The 23,590-nt window shown below is 36.4% G+C and overlaps 1 long non-coding RNA gene across 2 annotated transcripts; it reads left to right on the top strand.

The window, feature by feature from the left end:
- The first annotated feature begins 1,561 nt into the window (after window positions 1-1,561).
- On the top strand, window positions 1,562-2,764 carry LOC131606652 (uncharacterized). Of its 2 annotated transcripts, XR_009284939.1 has the most exons (4): window positions 1,562-2,084; window positions 2,161-2,272; window positions 2,347-2,586; window positions 2,691-2,764. It is a non-coding gene; the product is annotated as an uncharacterized LOC131606652 (long non-coding RNA). The 2 variants fall into 2 exon arrangements; XR_009284938.1 differs by having other exon boundaries at window positions 2,161-2,586.
- Window positions 2,765-23,590: the final 20,826 nt, after the last annotated feature.

The raw sequence follows: 23,590 nt of genomic DNA, 5'->3' as shown, positions 1-23,590 counted from the left end.
CAATTATTGTGTTTAATTGTAAAAGATGTTGATAGTAAATTTACTATCCAACAAAAAATATTGCAAAATTTCAATCATGATTAATTTAATTTTTTTTATGCAAATCAATCCGTTTATGATGTTAATTTGTACATAGACTTTATTACTAAAATAAATATTTTAGTCATTTACTAAATTTTTATTTAAGTTTTTGTTTTTAAAATTTAGTAATACATTAACTATAATTAAACTACTATTAAAATATAATAAATTATATTAAAATTTCAATTTATCAAAAAATGTTAGTTTTTTCTATGATAAAAGTATCATTTATACTAAAAAAATGTTATAAATATTTGTATATGATAAAAGAACATGAGACAATTATGATAGAAACATACATAAATTTATTATTAAAAATGGAAAATTGTCATTCTTTTTACATTTCTACAATTATATATTATCATTTTATTTCATTAGTACACATAATATAAAGTTTTATCACCGCATTAAAAATAAGTTTTGGCTCTTTATAAAAATGTAAAAAGTAAAATACATTAATTGTGATAATTTTAATTATTATAATAATACATTAAACATATAAATTTTTAAGCATTTGACGGGAGCTGTCATACATTTTAGGTTTGAAAAAATGAGCTAATATCTCAAATAGGTTTAATAAATTTTATTCTCTAAGTATGTTTAATTTCTTAATTAAAATTATATTTTTTTAAACTTATAAATTATATTTTTTTTATATTATAATAATATGCATTAAATGTAGAAAATTTTAAGCATTTGACGGAAGCTGTCATACATTTTACGTTTGAGAAAATGGGCTAATATCTGAATTGACGGGTAGATGTGGACATATCTATGAGATACAGTTATTGACAGATTTTAACTATTTCTTTTGTTACAGTTTATAAAATTGAAGTTATAAAAATAATTGACGGGTAGATGTGAACGTATATATGAGATATCAGTTATTGATTGATCATTTTAATGTTTATCTTTTAACTATTTCTTTTGTTATTGTTTTATAAAATTGAAGATATAAAAATAATTGTACGGTTTATTATAAATATGAAGTTGGTACATATTATTAATATATAATTCAAAATTACGTGAATATTTATGAACGACAAAATAAGTTATATTATGTTTGATATTTCAAACACATGAATTAAAAATATATTATAAGTTATAAATATATTAATGTTACTCCTTCTTTGTATCTATATATGTCACACACTTTATTTATTTTTTTCCAAAGTTTTGATAAATAGAAATCTTATTTTATGCATTTCACTATACAAGTACATGATGCAGGTTTTGTTAGTGATTGGTTCTGATAATTTAAGAATATAGCATTTGAAGATTGTACCATCTATATGTTTATTGTTTTATTTAAAGGGGTAAAAGTTTAGATGTATTATTAGCACTTTCCTTGTTAATTATTAAGTTTTTGAGATTAACATGACTAAGTTTGGCTTGCATTTTGGTTAAATATATATATGTTTAATATATATAAAGGAACTTTTCAAGTCATAATTAGGTACATGTAACGTAAAGTCCCGACCAGACCCGTGCGATAGCACGGGTTTCCTACTAGTTATATAAATAGCATGAGCTCTAAAAATTTGACACTTGGCAAACTTGCCAAAAAAACTCATCTTTATTTTTTTTATTGTATGATTTTTTTATTGTATGATTCAATTAACCAATTAAAAGAGAAGGTTAATTAAAAGGGGATTAGGTTTTGGTTAATGTGTCGTTCCAGATCCAATTGGAAGGTTCTCCTCCTATCTCTATCCAGACGTACAAACGGCGGCCGGAGAAACCTTCATCTCCGTCAGGATTCCTTCACACTCTCCGCAATTCATCCTCTCAAATCTCTCTCATCTCTGATTCAGCTTCGCTCGACTCCCATCTCAATCAAATTCGTGATCTCATCTCTCGTCAATAATCATTTCTAATTGTGAACTCATTAACAACGATATAAACATGAATCAAAGAAAGGATAGCGACTTACCGGTTGGAGATACTCCGACGGTGCTTCAACGACGCGAATGGAAAGAAAATACCAGAGGCTAATCGTGCAGGTAATCTCGTTCGACCTTCTTTTCTAGTAATTTTAACATTATTCTGAATTATCGTTGATTGATGTTGATGAGGAAGATCGTTGCAAAGTGCGTTGCGATTCAGAGATAGCGCTGAGAGATGAAGATTCTTTTTTGGAAATTTTGAATGGAGGTTCAATGGTGACGCGATGAAGATTAACGAATCTTTGGTGATTATATTGAAGGTATGAGATTCTTATAACTTCGTGAATCTGGTTTTTGATTGTTGGTTTTTTGTTTGCAGATTGAAGAATGGAGAGAGATGAAAGGAATTGGAGATTGAAGAGGTGAAGCGAGGAATATGAAGTTTATGGTGATTGGAGGTTAAGGAGAATTTCGGTTGTGAGTTTTCAGAGAAATTCAGAGAGTGAAGGTTGATTGATGGAGAGAAGTTAATGTGAAGAGCTGAAAGTCTTAAGATTGGGAAAAGAATTTCGGTTATGGTGATTTTTTGTTGAGTGAAGAATCGAAAGTTGGTTATAAGGTGAGCGAAAGTTTGTTATGATTGTTTTTCTATTCCTCTTCTCCTTTTTTTCTGTTATAGTTCTTCTTTCCTTCTCATCATGTTATGCTTATTTCCTGTTACAGAAGAATGATCCTCAACCTTTGATCGTGGCCAGTTAGTTGCAAGCTGAATGGCGAGATCGGAATTGTTCCAAGGCCAGTTGTAATCTTGATTTTCCATTTCTTCTGATATGTTCTTCTTTTCTGTTATGATTCTGACTTGTTATGCTGCTACTTCCCGATTTTGTTATGCGATGCCCCTTCTATTTTCTGTTACGAAATTCTGTTGGTGTGATGTTGTTATCATAATTTCTCCTCCCCCTTCTGTTAGATTCTTTTTCTTCTGCTTTGCTGAAAATTTTGGACTAATTAGTGGACATGGTTCGGTTCTTGTGGTAGGTTCAGTTTTTTTCTGTTAGCTCTTTTTGTTAGTTAGTGAGCTGGCAATAGGTTTGAAAGTTTGTTAGTTTGTTAATAGAGTTTGGACAGTTAGGTATATGATTAGTTAGAGTTGTTTGTGGTTATGAGGTGACTGGTTTTGTGATATGTTTGAATTTGGTTGTGTATGCTGCAGGTTGAATACAAGACTAAAGTAGTAGCACTATTTGGCCATAAGGAATCCAAGAGCATTAAAGGATGAAAGAATGGTAATCACTAAAGTAGTAGCACTATTTGGCCAGAAGTCGATGGTCAACAGTTGACTGAAAAATTCAACTGTTGACAAAAGTCAACTATGGCCTTTTTCTTTGTGTAATTTTCATGGTTTTGTAATGTGTAATGAAGGATGATGATGTGAATGTTAAATGTGAAACTTTGTAATGGATTTGGCTATAGAACTTTTGATGCTTTCATGTGAATGTTCTCTTGTACTTTCTAAATGTCTTTTCTTTATTTCTCGCACTTGAAGTATCAATCCCATTTTGCAATCAAACCATGATGTGAGATGGAGGCCAATAAGAATTCATGTGGACTTTTGTAAAAAAGTCAACCTCCCATGGTTTGAAATTGACAAAAAGTCAAAGCTTAGACACATATTCACCGTGAATTCTAATTTCCGCCTTGAACTCCATTAAATAGACGAAAACATCTTGCATTTAATGATGAATTGAAATCATAGATGGTGAAATGAATCCACGTGAACCCAAAATAATCCCTTTGATCACAACACAAATAGGGAAATAAACCCACGTTCATTTGGTAATTAAAAACACCATGAAGATGTGTCTCACTTTGATCTATAAGAATTTTAATCCAAGTTCAAAGCTTTTGAATGGAGCCTAATTGAATGACTTGAACCACAAGTGGTAATGAAACCACACCTCAGATGATGGACAAACCCATATACTGATGTCATACCCCAAAATTTGCCCTCTTATATTCAATCAAAAGTTCCTCATTTCATCTTCAATAACTCAAGGCTCAAGGGTTCTTCTCAGGTCACTCTCTCCTAATCAAAGATCTCCAAAACTAGGGTCTTCATTTTATCAAAGGATTGTGAATATTCAAGACCTCAAATGGATCTCAAGGTCTCTCATATGTCTCAAGGAATTTCCATGTAAAAAATTCGAGCTTCTATTCCAAGGATTGCTCACTCAATGGCTCAGACGACCAATAATCGACTGTGTTGACCTAAAAGTCAACTATAGTCAAAATACAGTCAAACTTCAAGATTTTTGGTAAACATCAAGTATGTGAAGTTATATCCATCATTTGATCAAAGACTGATCACGATCCATTAATAAAAACTCAAAAATGAACAAATTCAAAAGGTTCAAATTAGGGTTTTTATAGGAAAAGTCAACTCAACTTTGACTGGTCATAACTTTTACATGGAGCATTAAAAATTTCCCAACCAAAGTCTGTCTTGAAGGAAATTTTAGTCTCTACAACTTTGTCTCTCACATGCCAAGGCCATAAATGCATCATTTGGGAGATATGGTTCAATATATTATAGGTCCTCCAAAAAGTCAATAAAAAATACCTTTTGGATCAAAGCTCATAACTTGAGCATGGAAACTCCAATTGAGATGAAATCAAAGGAATCATTTAGAGGACACTCTAAGATTTCTAAATTGACCAAGAACATCTCCATAGGGTTAAAATTGAGAGATATACCCATGGTACCAGTTGGCCAAGTTTCAAGGAAGACATGAAATCCTAAGTGAAGAATTTTTGATTTCTTGGTCAATGGGCCTAGGATTTTTACTTCAAACATATCCATGACCCATAATTTGACCTCTAAATCCATCCCCACATTTTTATAACTTTATTTATATTTATTTGAATTTTAATCAATTTAAAAGGAAAATAAATTTAGTAAAAATATATAAAAGACATGGATAAATTTATATGGCCTTGGTTTTAATCAAGTAAAGGCCCAAAGATGCATCCACAAAGGTCTAAATTCATGGATCATGGTTAAGGAGAAATATTATAAAAAAAAAATAGAAAGGAAAATAACATAATTTTCAATAAAATTGTAGCTCTCTCATAAGGCAAAGTCTAAGCCCATGTTTGACCTAATTTTATCCACATATATATTCTAAAGGGTTTACTAAAAAGGGGGGACGAAAAATGGGCTCACAAAACCCTATACGAAGTTTCCAAAAAAATAGGATTCTAGGGCAAGGAAAGAGGGGGTCTTCTAGGCGTTTTCAGGAGTTCTTGAGCATTCATTCGTCCTCCTGGAATATCCAGTAAGCTGTCCACACCATTACACGGAGCCGTAACGTCACAAAAGCGGCCCTCCCAAGTCAAATATCTTGGTAAAGTTTCTTGGTTTCAGTTTCAATTATCTATGCATCTTTGACGTGTTTGGCATGGTTATTTATGTTCAGCGTGTCCATTGGAAGAGATTGAACGTCCTACATGGTAGTTTCGAGGCCTGTAGCATGGTACGCCATGTTTAGGGTGTGATACACTTTGTGGTTCGGTTTCGTATTTGCAGACATTTTTAGGCCAAACGGCCATCGCCATTAGGTTCGCAAGGGTTAATTTAGGGGGGATAGGGTGTTTTGGATCTTTTATTTCCGTTATTCTTTCAGATTTGTTTTTGCAGAATTCGCTACCAAAGTTGTTGCAGAAACCGTGGCTGAATGGTGGAAAATTCGTAGCGAAATCTGGTTGGGATTTGGTGAAGATGATGAACAGTATAATAGACTCTTTGACTACGCATGTCGCGCTGTGAATAGTCAGTCAGAAAGCCCACGCGCGCTGTCCTATTCCCAGTGGCTGCACGCGAAACGAAGGGGCCCCACCACTTACTGACTTTGACTTTCAATTGATTCAGGTTCTTTTTATATTTATTATTTTAAATGCGTTAACCTAACAAATTGGATATCCAGCAGAGATGCTTGAAGCGTGAGCTGGGAAACTAACAGACCTGGGTTCGATCCCCAGGTCATGCGCTTTGTTCTTTTTATTTTCATAACCTGGTTGTTATGAATAACCCATGGATCCTGTGCTGAGCGTATCTTGATGATCATCATGCGTCTCCAATCTGGGTCGTAGGATCTCCCACGCGTCCAGATCAAATGTCCCAGCATGTAGCCCTACCATACACCATCAATAAGCTGATTCACAAGATTTCTGTCCAGGTTTTGTTAATTATTTTTTTATATATTTTTTTATATATATTATTTGCATAAGTATATAGTTATTCTCAATTATTTTATATGCATATTATTTAATTTAAAATTGGGATTAAAATAATAAAACTAGGACTAGAGTTAGAATTATAACATTTCCTGATTATTCGATTATTTCGATTATTCGACTTAATTGATTAATTAACTTTAATTATATAAAACTCATAACCTGATTGTTATGAATAACCCATGGATCCTGTGCTGAGCGTATCTTGATGATCATCATGCGTCTCCAATCTGGGTCGTAGGATCTCCCACGCGTCCAGATCAAATGTCCCAGCATGTAGCCCTACCATACACCATCAATAAGCTGATTCACAAGATTTCTGTCCAGGTTTTGTTAATTATTTTTTATATATTTTTTTATATATATTATTTGCATAAGTATATAGTTATTCTCAATTATTTTATATGCATATTATTTAATTTAAAATTGGGATTAAAATAATAAAACTAGGACTAGAGTTAGAATTATAACATTTCCTGATTATTCGATTATTTCGATTATTCGACTTAATTGATTAATTAACTTTAATTATATAAAACTCACAAAAACCCTAGGAAAGTGTTGACAAGAGAATTAGGGTTTGCCCAATCCCATTGGCCATTTTGCCAAAATATTAGGGTTTCTATTTATTATTCGTTTCGACCGTATTAATCGGTCGCGATGGGTAATAATCGGTCATTTAATTATCAATTTAATTAATATAATTCAAATACATATTATTTTGCTAAATGGTTGTAACCATCTTATTAGTTATGATGATTAGCATTTCTTATCAACTCGTTATCATTTGTAATCGAATCTATCGATTAGGTAACGATAAATTAATAAGTCAATAATTAAAATACCTCAATTTGCTAAAAGTGATAATCGAATCAATCGATTAGAATTGTCAGCAAGCAATTCTTTACTAATCCGTTAACCATGGTGATCAAACCCATTGATCATCGCAACTAACGGTAACATATTAAATCAGGGTTGTACGCCCAAATCTAAAAACACACTAAACCACGACACTACAGATTTCCATCTCTTCAATACTGCAATGTTCAAACTACGATAAGGTAGCTCAAAATACCTTGCGAACATTTGCAATTCAAAACTACGATAGGTAACTCAAAATACCTTCAAACCATATCATATCAAATTCAAAGGCGTACAACCCTGTCCCCGAAATACGTAGACTCTGATCCTCCATAAGGAGGATCGTAGGCACTTGGTAACAAGGCGAGTCCCCTTCCCCATAAATCTCATTTTTCCCGATTTTGTTTCCTTAATCATAAACTATTAACCTCTATAATCTTACCATAAATCTTTGCCTTATATTCAAAGCCATAGGAAAGGGGTTGAGGGTGCCTAACACCTTCCCTCGACCTGATTATAATAACTTACCCCGAATCTCTTAACTGCGTAAGGTTTCCTATTCGCCTTGGTAGAATTGGTGGCGACTCTAAATTTAATTTTTAGGGCAGGTTGCTACAGCTGACGACTCTGCTGGGGACTATAGTGATAACAAAACTGTAAATTATTATGCTCCTATAGGTTTTAGCAGAGTTTAGGTTTTTGGCAAAAACCTTTAGGTTTTTGGCAGATATTTTAGGGTTTGGCTAATTCGCCATTTTAGGGTTGTTTCATTTTCATAAATATTTAAATTTAAATTTTTATTTATTTATTTACCTTTCCATCTATCTACGTCATTTAAATAAATATATGTTTTTAAATATTTGCTTCCCTAATGCATTGTCTGAATTATAAGCGGCCAGATTTCGAGGTTAGTTTTAAATATTTAAATTTAAATTCATTTATTTATTTACAGTCTCAAGATACAATATTTTTACAGTAATTTAAATATATATTGCTGTAATTACTTATTTATTCCTATTGCCTTTTTATTCTAAATTGTTGTCTTTTATATATTTTTGGGATATATATATATATATATATATATATATATATATATATATTGTTGTTAAAACCTAAGTGTGGGAGTTATCCTTGAGATCAGGGGGGGACTTGAATCGCCTACGAGTCTCATTGATAACTCCACTCGGAGTGGGTTGAATATTCGGAAATGTCCAAAACGAGGCTTGACTTTGTTGAGGGCAGGACTGGATATTTAGCTGATCTCTCCGAGAACCTACCCCAAAAATTCGAACCTCATGGATAAAATGAGTTGTTCTAAAATCTGAAGAGACAAAAAGTCTCCGAGGCTACGAACGACCCCATGAGACCCTTGTTAGAACATACCAATGGGAAGGGTAGCCCCCTAAGCCGTCACGCCGAACCTATGAACTTAGGACATTTGTGCTTTTGTGCTTGCTATATGTTTGCAATTTGTATGCTACGGATATATGCGCTTCAATTTTGCAGGTATTTCTACGCATTCCCTAGCCTGTAGGGATTCTCTTTCGTGCCTTTGTATTTTTACGACTACGTGTCCTTCGTACGAAGGGCATCTTCATTAACACACGTCGATTAGCCTCTCGATGGCCATTTGACCTAATGACTACCTCGAACGGTCACCCGCGCTTGCTCCCGCATACCCCTAACTTGTGGGGTTTTGGATTTCCATTTATATATCTTTCATCCCTTTCCCGTAGGGATTTCTCTTCGTCCAATATCGTCCTTAGGCAGGTTGTGTTCCGCATAGAGAACCTTCCCACGAGGGACAACTTCGTAAGTACACGTCGAACGGCCTCTCGATGGCCATGAGACTTGGTGACTGTCTTGAACGCTCATCAGCTGTTATTTTCCGTGTACCCCTTAATCTAAGGGATTCCCATTAACGTGTCATAATATCGAGCTCGCACATATGTCATTAGGATATAATGTCATCCCTAAATCCTCATAAGCTATCCTTAGGATTATATATGTTGCACATTTGCATTACATGTAAGGAGTCACCATGTATAAGAGTCTTTCGCATACGCATGCATTCGCAGTTTCATTTGCCTCTTCACCCGCATCCATACTTACCGTGTTAGCCGGTTTCCTACAACTCACAAAGAAATCAAAAAGGATCATAAGCTACGAAGAAAGGAGGATAAAATATCGAGAATGATCTTGGTCGTACTAAGGAAAAAAAAGGATGTCTTTCACCATGCCAGCCGCGTGTCCACGCCTTGTCGTAACCAGATTTTAAATGCAACCAAGGTTATTGTCGAACAAAGAATAGTTCAACAAAGAAGTTATCTCATAGATACACTCAAGGGGTATCTAGTCATAAAGGGGTTCATCTACGAACATAGCAAACTCACAAGGACGCTCTACGATAACTTGGGGGCAAGGGTCAGTCCAACTGGGGCAATATCCTGAACAAAGATGCATGACTATGATGGAGGGAAGGCAACATATGTTAACTCTGTTAGAACAAGATTTGTTCTGATCAATTATCTTAGTTTTGATGATAACAATAATATGAATTTTGCTTAAGATAATATGGTACTCTAATCCAATGCAATGTCCCTTTCAGGAAATATATATAAAGAGTACGCATAATTCAGCGCTCAGAAGCTTTGTCTCAAGGGTTCAGCATGCAACATCAGAACATGGTCTGGCAAGACATCAGAAGATGGTCGAAGCAGAATCAGAACATGGGTCTATGAAAGCATCAGAAGAACAAGAGATCAGAAGCACTGAAGCTCAGAAGATGGTATCACGCTCAGAAGCACTTCAAGGTCAGAAGATCAGAAGATGCTATGCACCAAGCTGTTTGACTCTGATGATATTCAAACGTTGTATTCACAAACATCAGATCAGAAGAAAGTACAAGTGGCAGGCTACGCTGACTGACAAAAGGAACGTTAAAAGCTATTAAAGGCTACGTCAGTAGACACAGCGTGAACAAGGCTCGAGGTAGTTGACAAAAGCGTATAACATTAAATGCGATGCTGTACGGAACACGCAAAGCATTAAATGCATTCAACGGTCATCTTCTCAACGCCTATAAATATGAAGTTCTGATGAGAAGCAAGGTTAACGATTCTGCACCAAAACAACTTATATCAAACTTGCTGAAACGCTGTTCAAATCTAAACTCAGAATCTTCATCTTCATCAAAGCTCACTACATTGCTTTTGTAATATTTTAGTGAGATTAAGCTTAAACGATTAAGAGAAATATCACAGTTTGTGATTATAGCTTTTAAGAAGCATTTGTAAACTCTTGAATTGATTACATTAAGTTGTAAGGAACTAGAGTGATCGTGTGGATCAGAATACTCTAGGAAGTCTTAGGAGTGAACTAAGCAGATTGTAACTAGAGTGATCGTGTTGATCTGTATACTCTAGAAAGTCTTAGAGGGTATCTAAGCAGTTGTTCCTGGAGTGATCAGTGTGTGATCAGAAGACTCTGGAAGACTTAGTTGCGGACTAAGTGGAAAACCATTGTAATCCGTGCGATTAGTGGATTAAATCCTCAGTTGAGGTAAATCATCTCTGCGGGGGTGGACTGGAGTAGTTTAGTTAACAACGAACCAGGATAAAAATAACTGTGCAATTTATTTTTATCTGTCAAGTTTTTAAAGCTACACTTATTCAAACCCCCCCCCCCCTTTCTAAGTGTTTTTCTATCCTTCAATTGGCATCAGAGCGCCGGTTCTAAGGTGCAAGCACTTAACCGTGTTTAGAAAAGATTCAGGAAGAGAAAAACGCTTCTGTAAAAGATGGTTGATGAAAGTGAAAAGACTACATCTACATCTGGCTCTGCTGAGCAATACAACGGTAACAATGGTTATACTAGACCGCCGGTATTTGATGGTGAAAACTTTGAATACTGGAAAGATAAACTGGAAAGTTACTTTCTTGGTCTAGATGGTGATCTATGGGATCTTCTGATGGATGGTTACAAACATCCAGTAAATGCTAGTGGCGTAAAGCTGTCTAGGCAAGAAATGAATGATGATCAGAAGAAGCTTTTCAGGAATCATCATAAATGCAGAACTGTTTTGCTGAATGCTATCTCTCATGCTGAGTATGAGAAGATATCTAACAGGGAAACGGCCTATGACATATATGAGTCCTTGAAAATGACTCATGAAGGAAACGCTCAAGTCAAGGAGACCAAAGCTCTAGCTTTAATCCAGAAGTATGAAGCCTTCAAGATGGAGGATGATGAAGACATTGAAAAGATGTTTTCAAGATTTCAAACTCTTACTGCTGGATTGAGAGTTCTTGACAAGGGATACACCAAGGCTGATCACGTAAAGAAGATCATCAGAAGCTTACCCAGAAGATGGGGTCCGATGGTGACTGCATTCAAGATTGCAAAGAATCTGAATGAAGTTTCTCTGGAAGAGCTTATCAGTGCCTTGAGGAGTCATGAAATAGAGCTGGACGCAAATGAGCCTCAAAAGAAAGGTAAGTCTATTGCATTAAAATCTAATATCAAGAAATGCACTAACGCTTTTCAGGCTAGAGAAGAAGATCCTGAAGAATCAGAATCTGAAGAAGAAGATGAACTGTCCCTGATCTCCAGAAGGCTAAATCAACTCTGGAAGACCAAGCAAAGGAAGTTCAGAGGCTTCAGAAGTTCAAAGAAATTTGAACGTGGAGAATCTTCTGATGATAGAAGATTTGACAAGAAGAAAGTCATGTGCTATGAATGCAATGAGCCTGGACACTACAAGAATGAATGTCCAAATCTTCAGAAGGAAAATCCCAAGAAGAAGTTTCATAAGAAGAAAAGTCTTATGGCAACCTGGGATGAGTCAGAAGATGATTCAGACTCTGAAGATGAGTAGGCCAACTGTGCGCTGATGGCGACAGAAGATGACGGATCAGAATCTACATCAGAATCAGATTCTGAAGAGGTATTTTCTGAACTTACTAGAGATGAGTTAGTTTCCGGTCTAACTGAACTACTGGAACTCAAGTCTCAGATTAGTCTCAAATACAAAAAGCTGAAAAAGCAATTTGAATTTGAAACAAAGAAGCTTGAGTTGGAAAATTCTGAATTAAAAGAAAAACTTTTAAAATTATCCAATAATGTTGGATCTCCTTCTGATTCAGAAAAATCCACTCCTAGTCTAAACCATATTCTGAAAGAATATGATTTAAGTTTCAGGAAGTTCTTATCTAGAAGTATTGGCAGAAGTCAGCTAGCTTCTATGATATATGCTGTGTCTGGAAACAAAAGAGTAGGCATTGGTTTTGAGGGTGAAACCCCATACAAACTTGAACCTGTTGATGAAATGAAAATCACATACAAGCCATTGTATGATCAGTTCAAGTATGGCCACTCTCATGATATTAGGCACACTTCACATGCTCAAAGTTTTCACTTAACACACACCAAAAAGCATGTGACACAACCTAGGAAATATCATGGAACTAACATTAAAAATTATTATGCTGTTCCTCCTTCTGCGTACAATGTTAAACCTAAGTTCAATCAGAACTTGAGGAGAACTAACAAGAAAGGACCCAAGAAAATGTGGGTACCAAAGAAAAAGACTATTTCTTTTGCAGATTCTCTTGGTGACAAAGAAGATAAAAGTCAACATGACATGTCTCCTGGACTCAAGTTGGTCTCAACACTTGAAGGAAAGAAAGATTGTCTTCCAAGTTCTGGTTCTTAAATCTGTTGAAGAAACTATGTTTGTAGGAATTCAGAAAAGAAAGTTTATTAGTCTTGGAACCATCTGTTTTGTTTGTCTCTAAAGCATTGATGTTTCATTTTTGATTATTCTGAATGCTCTAAATGCTACAGAATATACAACATTGAAACATTGATTGTGGTCGAATCAATAAACAGTTGTTTTGATGATAAACTTGTTTATGATGAAACAAAGCGGCTTAAGATTTTCTGCAGATACAATTTTGTCGTATCAGAAGCTGCAGAACAAAGAAGTGAACCTCCAGAAGCTGTGTACATCAGAAGTAATGAATCAGAAGATCATTCAGATTTATATCAGCACACTTCAGAAGAAGTGTTTCCAGAAGAGAAAGTTGATCAGATCAGAAGCAGTGATCTAAATCTGAAGGCGTAAAATCTCTCTGATATTTACAGCTGTCATCTATTATCTGATGATGAACACGTGTCTGTACGGTTTGTACAAAGCGTGCAGTTGAAAAGACGCCGACCTAGGTAACTGTATTAAATCATTTCATTTACTGTGTTCTCTCTCCTAATGTCATTTCTCATTAAATGCATAATGATTTCTTTTTAAATCTTTTAAATAACCCGCTTCATCTTCATTCCCTCTTTTTCTCTCTTTCTCTCTCTTTTGTGCATTCACTTCGTTGCATCTCTCTTCAAACCCTAGTTCTTGATTTGATCTCAAAGCATTATCATAATGAATCCATCTTCTCGTTCATCAATCTCTAAAGATAGAATCACTTCCACACAGAACCGTTTAAGCAAAAATGATGCTCCATTGAAAACATGCTTAATACCCACGAAAGAACTGGAAGTTCTATGTGAATCGGCTGTGGACGTCAACAACCTTAAAGCAAATGGCTTTCAGTGTGATGCAAGAATCTTTGAGCAAGGATGGTCTAAATATCTTGATAGATTGGTTGGTCCAATTTATCCTGAACTTGTAAAGGAGTTTTGGGTACATGCAACAGTTACCCCAACTGCCATCATTTCATTCGTGCTAGGGCATGAAGTGACTATCACTGAGAAACTCATCAGAAAGCTGTACAATCTTGATGATGAAGAAGGTTGGTCTGAGTTTCAACCCCATACAGTTGACTGGACTTTAGTTGAAAAACAAATCTCTACGGTTGTTGGAACTGATTCTCATTTTACGGGCAACTTAAAGCCTTTTTATAAAGTATGGGCTGAGATTATTCTGGGTTCTCTTCACCATAGAAAAAAGATGCGCTGCTCCTCCTACATCAGTCCGACTCACAAGTATACTCTTTTCTGCATTGGCAAAAAGATAGAGATCAACATCTCTCATATTCTATTTGAGAATCTGAAAACCTCTATCTTTGAGTCAAGAGAAGATGAAAGGGCGAAGTACCCTCATATTCCAAGAACAACCATTCCTTTCGGAAGGATGATTTCAGACATTCTGATTGAAAGCAAAGTGGTGGACTCCATCAGAAATCGTAATGCCTCGCATTTTCTTGGAGTAACTCAAGGTCCCATCTTCAATGGTGTTGATCTGTTCGGACTGGAAGTCATTAAGAATGTACCTGTTATGTGCACAAGCTTTCCTGACATTCTGTCAAGAAGAATTGCTGTTGAAGGATTCATATCTTTGTATCATAAAGAACTTGATCAAGTTGTCAAGTTTTACTTGGAAGATTGTGTGAGGAAGCAATCAAACGTTGATCCTGCTTGGATCCGTGGCAGAGTACTTCCATCCAAAGATGATATTCTGAAGAAGGATAAAAAGGAACGTCAGGCAAGGCTAAAAAGAAAGGCACAAGAAGATGAGGCTGAGAGAGCCAAGAAGTTGAGGGTCACCTATGATCCTGACAAGGTGGACTCTAAAGAACGAAGAGATAAAAGGATCAGAGATTCCTTTCGCAGAACCAGATCTTCTTCTTCTTCTGTACAAATCTCCAGAAAGGTCTTTACTCCACCTCCTTCTGTCCCTAAACCATCTTTCCAATCACCTCCATCTGAACCAAAAGTAAACTTCACCCTACCAAATCCTTCTCCATCATCCTTCTCCTCTCCCATTCTAAACCCCACACCTTTAAGTATTCTTCCCCCAACTCCTTCTGACAAATCTCTCTCACCAATTCCCTTTATAAACACTCCATCCTCGTCTCAATCCATCATTCCTGATATTCCATCCTCATCAATCATTCTCTCAGATATCCCCTCTTCCTCATCCACCGTACCTCCAACTTCTATATCTCATCCCTTACCTATCGAAAATTCCGAACCTTACTGTCTTCTCTATCCTGACTACAAATTCACCTTTAATCCGCCTGAACCTGAACCCTATACCTACCTGGAACTTTTCAGACTTGAGGTGATTAGCAGTCTAGACCTTCTGAAGGATGCATTCCTAAATGGTCTGGATGATGTTTCTACAAGAAATCTCTGGAGAAGATTTCGCAAGGATTTTCAAGTAGAAGCAATAGCAGTACAGAAAAGACTAGTGGCTGCTGCCCCTGGTTACCCTGGTTACCTTCTGGAGGGAGATAATGGTATATACTACCATCCTCTCAGAAATTGTGTTGCTGCTGAGGAGAAGCCCTTTGTGGATGAATTGGAAGTATTAAGACTGGCTGCTGAAATGGAAGCAAATCCATGCAGGGATATGGTTATCTTTATTCCTGACTATCCTGTTCTGCTAGGAGATTTCAAGACTCTCTTTGACTATCTGAGGGAAAACCCGTCTGAGAAAGATCCAAACTTGGTCATCCCAGAAGTTGTTGACCCACCAGTAGTTGAAGGTCCTTCTGCTCCCAGGAATCTAGCTGCCATTCTTCAGGCACTTGAGAATGGAGACTCGGAAATTCCTGCTGCAGAATATGGAGATGCTTCTATGCAAGAAGCAGATGCTGAAGATCATGTTGCCAAAACTGTTCTTGTTGAGGAAATCTCTGCAAATGATCTATCCATGGAAGCTACAGATCAAGATGCCATTCCTGTGGTTGAAAGCGGTGAAGCTTCTTCTGGTGAATCTTCTCGTCTTGCAAGGACTCTAGAAGAAATTCAGAAGAGACAGGATGAGCAAAGCTCACTCAATGATAAGTATAGCGCTTTCATGGTGAGGCAAGAAGGACACAACAATATGGTTCAAGAGATGCTGACCAAGATCTTGTCAAGACTAGGGCCATCTTAGATTGAGTCTGTGTTGTTTCTTTCCTTTCGTTGCATCTGTCTTTGTGCATCTGATCTTTCTTATCTTCATGTACTTCTGTACCTGCTGTTTGCACTTCAATGAAATCGTCTTCTTTCTCCGTGTGTTTCATTTTATTTGTCGTTTTATGCATCTGAATCTTTTGAAATATTCTTTTTGATGTTATGACAAAAAGGGGGAGAAGATAAATGATAAATGATTTGATTAAATCTATCAGTTGCTGGGTAAAGCTCCCACACATTCACTAACAAGAACTGCAAGTTCTACATGGTTTAAGTGTTTTGCAGGTATAAAGAAGTGAAGAGAATCTTCAAAGCAAAAAGCAAACACAAGAAGCAAAACCATGGAAACTGAAGCAAGCTGAGTGCTGTCAAGCTTCAAAGATCAGAAGCAAGAAAGAAGAATGAATCAGAAGCACTGATAATAGAATTTGATCCATATTTGTCTAATTGATCTGACAAAATTCTATTTGCTCTGATACATATAATGTTATGGCTCTGATACATTATTTGCTCTGATACATTATTTCAGCCTATATGGCTCTGATTCATATAATGTGTTCAAACATACATTTTATGTTCTAACTCGTTCATGCTGACTTTTGTCGTTTAGTTTTTGTTCTGTAACATTTCAGGATGTAGAGATGCTCAGATGATGCTCTGGTACATTCAAAATGTTCTGATACAAATCTAGCATGAAGTGATGCTGGTAGAAATTCAAAGCTCTGAAGCTATCCGAGGGAAGCAGAAATCAGAAGCTGCGAATGTTCTAAAGATCCAGAAAACTCAAGTTCTGAAGCTGTCCTGAATGGAAGCAGAAATCAGAAGCTGTGAATGTTCAGAAGATCAAAGAAATTCAAGTTCTGAAGCTGTCCTAGATGGAAGCAGAAATCAGAAGCTGTGAATGTTCAGAAGTTCAAAGAAATTCAAGTTCTGAAGCTGTCCTAGATGGAAGCAGGAATCAGAAGCTGTGAGTGTTCTAAGGATCTAAGGAAATTCTAGTTCTGAAGCTGTCCTATGGAAGCAGAAGTCAGAAGCTTGAATTCTCTGAAGACAAGAAGCTTATATGATCGTCTCTACCGAAATAATCAGGGAAGTCTTTTATTAAAGTTCTTCGAGTATTTATTTCAGGGGGAGATTATTTATCTCAGGGGGAGATTGTTAATCTCAGGGGGAGACACATTCATATGCTTATGCTATAGCTGTGTAATTTGTCTTTTGCCTTCTATTCTTTCTGATCGCAAATTCATATCATTTATATATGTTTTTGTCATCATCAAAAAGGGGGAGATTGTTAGAACAAGATTTGTTCTGATCAATTATCTTAGTTTTGATGATAACAATAATATGAATTTTGCTTAAGATAATATGGTACTCTAATCCAATGCAATTTCCCTTTCAGGAAATATATATAAAGAGTACGCATAATTCAGCGCTCAGAAGCTTTGTCTCAAGGGTTCAGCATGCAACATCAGAACATGGTCTGGCAAGACATCAGAAGATGGTCGAAGCAGAATCAGAACATGGGTCTATGAAAGCATCAGAAGAACAAGAGATCAGAAGCACTGAAGCTCAGAAGATGGTATCACGCTCAGAAGCACTTCAAGGTCAGAAGATCAGAAGATGCTATGCACCAAGCTGTTTGACTCTGATGATATTCAAACGTTGTATTCACAAACATCAGATCAGAAGAAAGTACAAGTGGCAGGCTACGCTGACTGACAAAAGGAACGTTAAAAGCTATTAAAGGCTACGTCAGTAGACACAGCGTGAACAAGGCTCGAGGTAGTTGACAAAAGCGTATAACATTAAATGCGATGCTGTACGGAACACGCAAAGCATTAAATGCATTCAACGGTCATCTTCTCAACGCCTATAAATATGAAGTTCTGATGAGAAGCAAGGTTAACGATTCTGCACCAAAACAACTTATATCAAACTTGCTGAAACGCTGTTCAAATCTAAACTCAGAATCTTCATCTTCATCAAAGCTCACTACATTGCTTTTGTAATATTTTAGTGAGATTAAGCTTAAACGATTAAGAGAAATATCACAGTTTGTGATTATAGCTTTTAAGAAGCATTTGTAAACTCTTGAATTGATTACATTAAGTTGTAAGGAACTAGAGTGATCGTGTGGATCAGAATACTCTAGGAAGTCTTAGGAGTGAACTAAGCAGATTGTAACTAGAGTGATCGTGTTGATCTGTATACTCTAGAAAGTCTTAGAGGGTATCTAAGCAGTTGTTCCTGGAGTGATCAGTGTGTGATCAGAAGACTCTGGAAGACTTAGTTGCGGACTAAGTGGAAAACCATTGTAATCCGTGCGATTAGTGGATTAAATCCTCAGTTGAGGTAAATCATCTCTGCGGGGGTGGACTGGAGTAGTTTAGTTAACAACGAACCAGGATAAAAATAACTGTGCAATTTATTTTTATCTGTCAAGTTTTTAAAGCTACACTTATTCAAACCCCCCCCCCCTTTCTAAGTGTTTTTCTATCCTTCAAACTCCACACCAAGGGGAAAAAGGGTCATAGGTTTTCTCCATCAATCTACGAACTCCGAAGATTGCGAATGGTGTGATACTATCCTTAGAAAAAGCAAAAGAGGTTCAGTCAAAGGAAACTCATGAAGTTCCGATATGACGAAAACCCACCGCTAACAATCTATTCCCAACAGGTTTGACGTGCCCAAGGAGAATTCGAGGTTACCCTTCACTTCTACAAGTCCATGAACTAAGAAGTAAAACAAAGTCTTTAGATCAACAAAAGAGATTGTCCCTAGGATCAATAGGCTTATCATTTCAAGTTGTAACCTCTACAATCACAAAATGTTATCTGATGTAAAACGTTGTATCTTTCAAATAATAATTCAATAAAATAATCATGCATGTTTTGAAATCAATTCATTCGCTTCATTCGCTCACTACCACGACTTTCCACTCGCACCCTTCTATTCTGTTTCAATTTCGACTTTCAATTATTAACAAACTTGAGGGAGAATGACGAATACAAATAACTAAATCTCGCTAAACGTATGCTTTCAAGGTAAGACCGAACCGACGATGTACAGGCATTGTTTCGATTCCCAAACAGTGGAGATATAAGGATGTTAATCCCTCGTTACCCCCTCGAGCCAGAAATTGGAGTTTGTTTCTACTTTTCAATTAAACCTTTATTTCAACCAGGGGCAGGGTAGATTTCAATTAATCCAATGGTGTATTTTGGTTGTCAAGAGAATCAATCCATCCAAACAAGGATTCAAGCAAAGGTTCAAGAAGATCTTATTCCTCGCGTTCATCCAAGATTGAGGAAGCAATGGAGGTAACATTCACAACAATCTTCTTCCTCAATACATCATTCAAAGACGAGGAAGCATCAAAGTCGAAGCTTACAAATCAAAATCAACATGGCAGTCACAATATTCAATATCCAAGGAGCAATGTTAAAAAAAAAGAGAGAAAAACGTCCGCTAAGTCAAAATGGAAAATTTCATGAAAGAAAACAAAAACGACTTAGGCTAAAATTAGGGCATCCCGATGGATCAAATTCAAAGGAATTGGTTCATGCAAAAATAAGGGAAAAAAAACAAAGGCAAAGTATCAAGGATAATCTTGCGACTGCTAAATCATCGAAGCTTCTCATAAATGCTTGGATCTCTACAACGTTTTCATCAATACTTGAATCTTTACCAGGGCTTCTGCTCAACATCAGAACTGAAACGATTCTCTTACAAACAAATCACGTCCATTGGATTATGCGAATTTTTAAGATCTGGAGAACATCAAGGAGAAAGGGGTGGGCTAAATAAATTTTGAGCCTTATATCCGGTGTTTCTTAAAACCACGAACCAGGCCAAATTACAACATTCAAAAGTCCTAATTGAGGCAAGGTTAACTACGAAAACATATCAAGCAGGATTTTGTTATACTGACTCCTAGGTTTGTTAAAACTATTTCCAACCACTACACTTCTTCAAGCATTCATTTTAATCATCCAGTCCTAATTCATAACGGACTTAGATTTCAAAACTTGCATACGCATCACATTGGAGTTACTCCTCAAAGGGTACAACAGCGTCTACGAACAAACACGAGATCTCGAATTTGGTTTAACCAAAGGTGATTATTTCTAGTAAAGACTCTTGAATGGGGGAACCACGTCCAGAAGGTTTTTCTAAACAGGGGCAAAATCTCAAGGATTACAGGGGCATACAATCAAAGATCCTATTTACTAAGGGCATTCTTCCTAAGGCCCAATCAACTTGGGTCACATCTCGAAGCAATCTCAATCAGGGGCATGTCAAACATGGGAGAAATTTAAAAGGATAGAACACATTGGATAGCCCTCCATATCCTGGAAATCAAGGGCATACCCCTTCAATCTAAACGTCGAAGCATATGACAAGGTTAGTTCCCGGGGCACTTCCCTCATGACTTGGAGATCATAAGCATATTTCCCCATGAAATATTGAGGCAATGTATATCAAATCCATAAGACGCACATCTAAAAGAAAAGGCATCCGCACACTTTACAACCTCGAATCAATCTTTCTCCTAATTACGATCTTCAAAGTTCAAGAAACAAGTATTGGGAAATCGTGCTAGCATCTAGCAACTTTACAACATCAGCGAACTATACACGCTTTGGTTATCAACAACCTATCATTGGAGCATCATGAAAATGCATATAAGTCATGCATTACATACATTGGTTGATACATCACACCACACCTTTTTAGGTAGTCTTCTTTAAGACAAATCCTACAATCCTTTCTAGGAACCTTTTCAGGTAGTCTTTTCTAAGACACTCATCATCCTTTCTAGGAACCTCTTCAGGCAGTCTTATTTAAGATAAATTGTCATCATTTCCAAGAACCTTTTTAAGTAATCTTCGTCAAGACATTCCTTTTCTAAGTACCTTTTGAGGTAGTCTTCTTCAAGACATTCTTTTTCTAAGTACCTTTTCAGGTAGTCTTCTTCGAGACATTCTTGTTCTAAGTACCTTTTCAGGTAGTCTTTTTCAAAACAATTTGGCGTCATTTCCAAGAACCTTTTCAGGTAGTCTTCTTCAAGACATTTCTTTTTCTAAGTACCTTTTCATGTAGTCTTCTTCAAGACATTCCTTTTTCTAAGTTCCTTTTCAGGTAGTCTTCTTCAAGACATTCCTTTTCTAAGTACCTTTTGAGGCAGTCTTCTTCAAGACATTCTTTTTCTAAGTACCTTTTCAGGTAGTCTTCTTCGAGACATTCTTGTTCTAAGTACCTTTTCAGGTAGTCTTTTTCAAAACAATTTGGCATCCTTTTCAGGAATCTCTCCAGGTAATCTTCTTTAAGACATTCCACGAACCTTCCTAAGTAGTCTTTTCTAAGACATCCGTTATCCTTTCCAAGAACCTTTTTAGGTAGACTTTTAAGACATTTTTCCAGCCTTTTCAAGTAGTCACCCTTAAGACATTCCTCTTTCTTTAAAAACTTTTTAAGGTAGTCTTCTTTAAGACAAATGTTCACATCCATTCCGGAAACCTTTTTCAGGTAGTCTTATAGAAGACATTATTTCGTTCCACTCATTACATCAATCAACATAAGCATGAGCATAAGCATTATCCCATATATCAAAACATCCAATTCAAAACTCTGGTGCTAAGCTACATTGCCCACCTGCTTTCCGGTAACCTTACTGATGCCAGTAACCTTACTGAGTGTTATTTTCCAATCACCTGATTGATGTATCCCGGTAACCTTACCGATGATAGCAACCTTGCCGTTCATTTCACTCATAAACATATACATACGCATTAGCATATACATATCATCTAGCGCATTCTCATACTACCAAAAAAAGCCCAGTTCCAACCCTCGTGTTGTGATAGGTGTGTTTTCCGACCCTTGAGTCGTAAGTTCCAACCCCGTGTAATGATTGGTCTCCTCTCCGACCCGCGAGTCGTAAAACATTTGACGTGCCATTTTCTTCGACCCTCGAGTCGTGAGTCTCCAAACAAGTGATAAGTTCCCAACTACTATTCCCAATTTTGATGACAAGGAAGTGGTCTTTACCACAAAACCTATTTTCCCATTCCTATACCAAACTGATTTCCCAACTCCTATTTTCCAAATCCTATTCCAATTCCTATTCAAACTATGACTTATTGCGTTAGTCCCTGAGCAGCAATAAGTTATGTTTTATCACATTAGTCCCTTGGCAGTGATATGGCGCCACGTCTCTTTGGTACGTTAGTCCCTTGGCAGTAACCGAGACTCAATCCTATTCCAATTCCTATTCAAACTATAACTTATTGCGTTAGTCTCTGAGTAGAAATAAGTTATGTCTTATCACGTTAGTCCCTTGGCAGTGATATGACGCTACGTCTCTTTGGTACGTTAGTCCCTTGGCAGTAACCGAGACTCAATCCTATTCCAATCCTATTCCAACTCCTATTCAACTATGACTTATTGCGTTAGTCCCTGAGCAGCAATAAGTTATGTCTTATCACATTAGTCCCCTGGCAGTAATATAAAGCCACGTCTCTTTGCAAATAGGGATTTATTTTCCCTGATCACAAGGTTTCTCAAACAGTTCTTCAATTGGGTTTATCACGTTAGTCCCTCGGCAGTGATCTTCTTCAAAACTTCACCAACAAACAAGGTTTTTTTTCCAAACTTACTAACATACTTCAACTAACATAACTAACAATCATGCATCATTCAATTAACATACCTCATTCATACATAATGCATATATCGCTCTCATTTATTTTGAGAAGCTCATTGAATCATACATCACATGCATCATAACATTGCATAAAATTCAGGTTGCCTTTTTAGGCTATGCTACAATCAAAGCATCTGGTTCCTTCCAGAAAGTATTTGCTTCATATGCCAAAAAAATGCCATTTACCTTGGGTGGCATCGTTAAGCCCATCTCCCACAGAACTTCTTCCCAACAAATGCAAATTTCAGGGCATTCTCAGTGTTCAATCATCTTCTACCTTTAAATAACGATAGGCAGACGTGCCTATCTGATCCTCCAGGTTTAAGAAGATTGAACAGGGGCAGCTGTCATACCCCAAAATTTTCCCTCCTATATTCAATCAAAGGTTCCTCATTTCATCTTCAATAACTCAAGGCTCAAAGGTTCTTCTCAGGCCACTCTCTTCTAATCAAAGATCTCCAAAACTAGGGTCTTCATTTTGTCAAAGGATTGCGAATATTCAAGACCTCAAATGGATCTCAAGGTCTCACATATGTCTCAAGGCATTTCCATGTCAAAAGTCGAGCTTCTATTCCAAGGATTGCTCATCCAATGGCTCAGACGACCAATAATCGACTGTGTTGACCTAAAAGTCAACTATTGTCAAAATACAGTCAAACTTCAAGACTTTTGGTCAATATCAAGTATGTGAAGTTATATCCATCATTTAATCAAATACTGATCACAATCCATTAATAAAAACTCAGAAATGAACAAATTCAAAAGGTTCAAATTAGGGTTTTTATATGAAAAGTCAACTCAACTTTGATTGGTCATAACTTTTACATGGAGCATAAAAAATTTCCCAACCAAA

The sequence above is a fragment of the Vicia villosa genome, linkage group LG5 (assembly GCF_029867415.1).
Source record: "Vicia villosa cultivar HV-30 ecotype Madison, WI linkage group LG5, Vvil1.0, whole genome shotgun sequence".
NCBI classification, from domain to species: domain Eukaryota; kingdom Viridiplantae; phylum Streptophyta; class Magnoliopsida; order Fabales; family Fabaceae; genus Vicia; species Vicia villosa.
The sequence above is the reverse complement of the archived record's forward strand: the minus strand, read 5'-3'. Positions and strand labels throughout refer to the sequence as shown.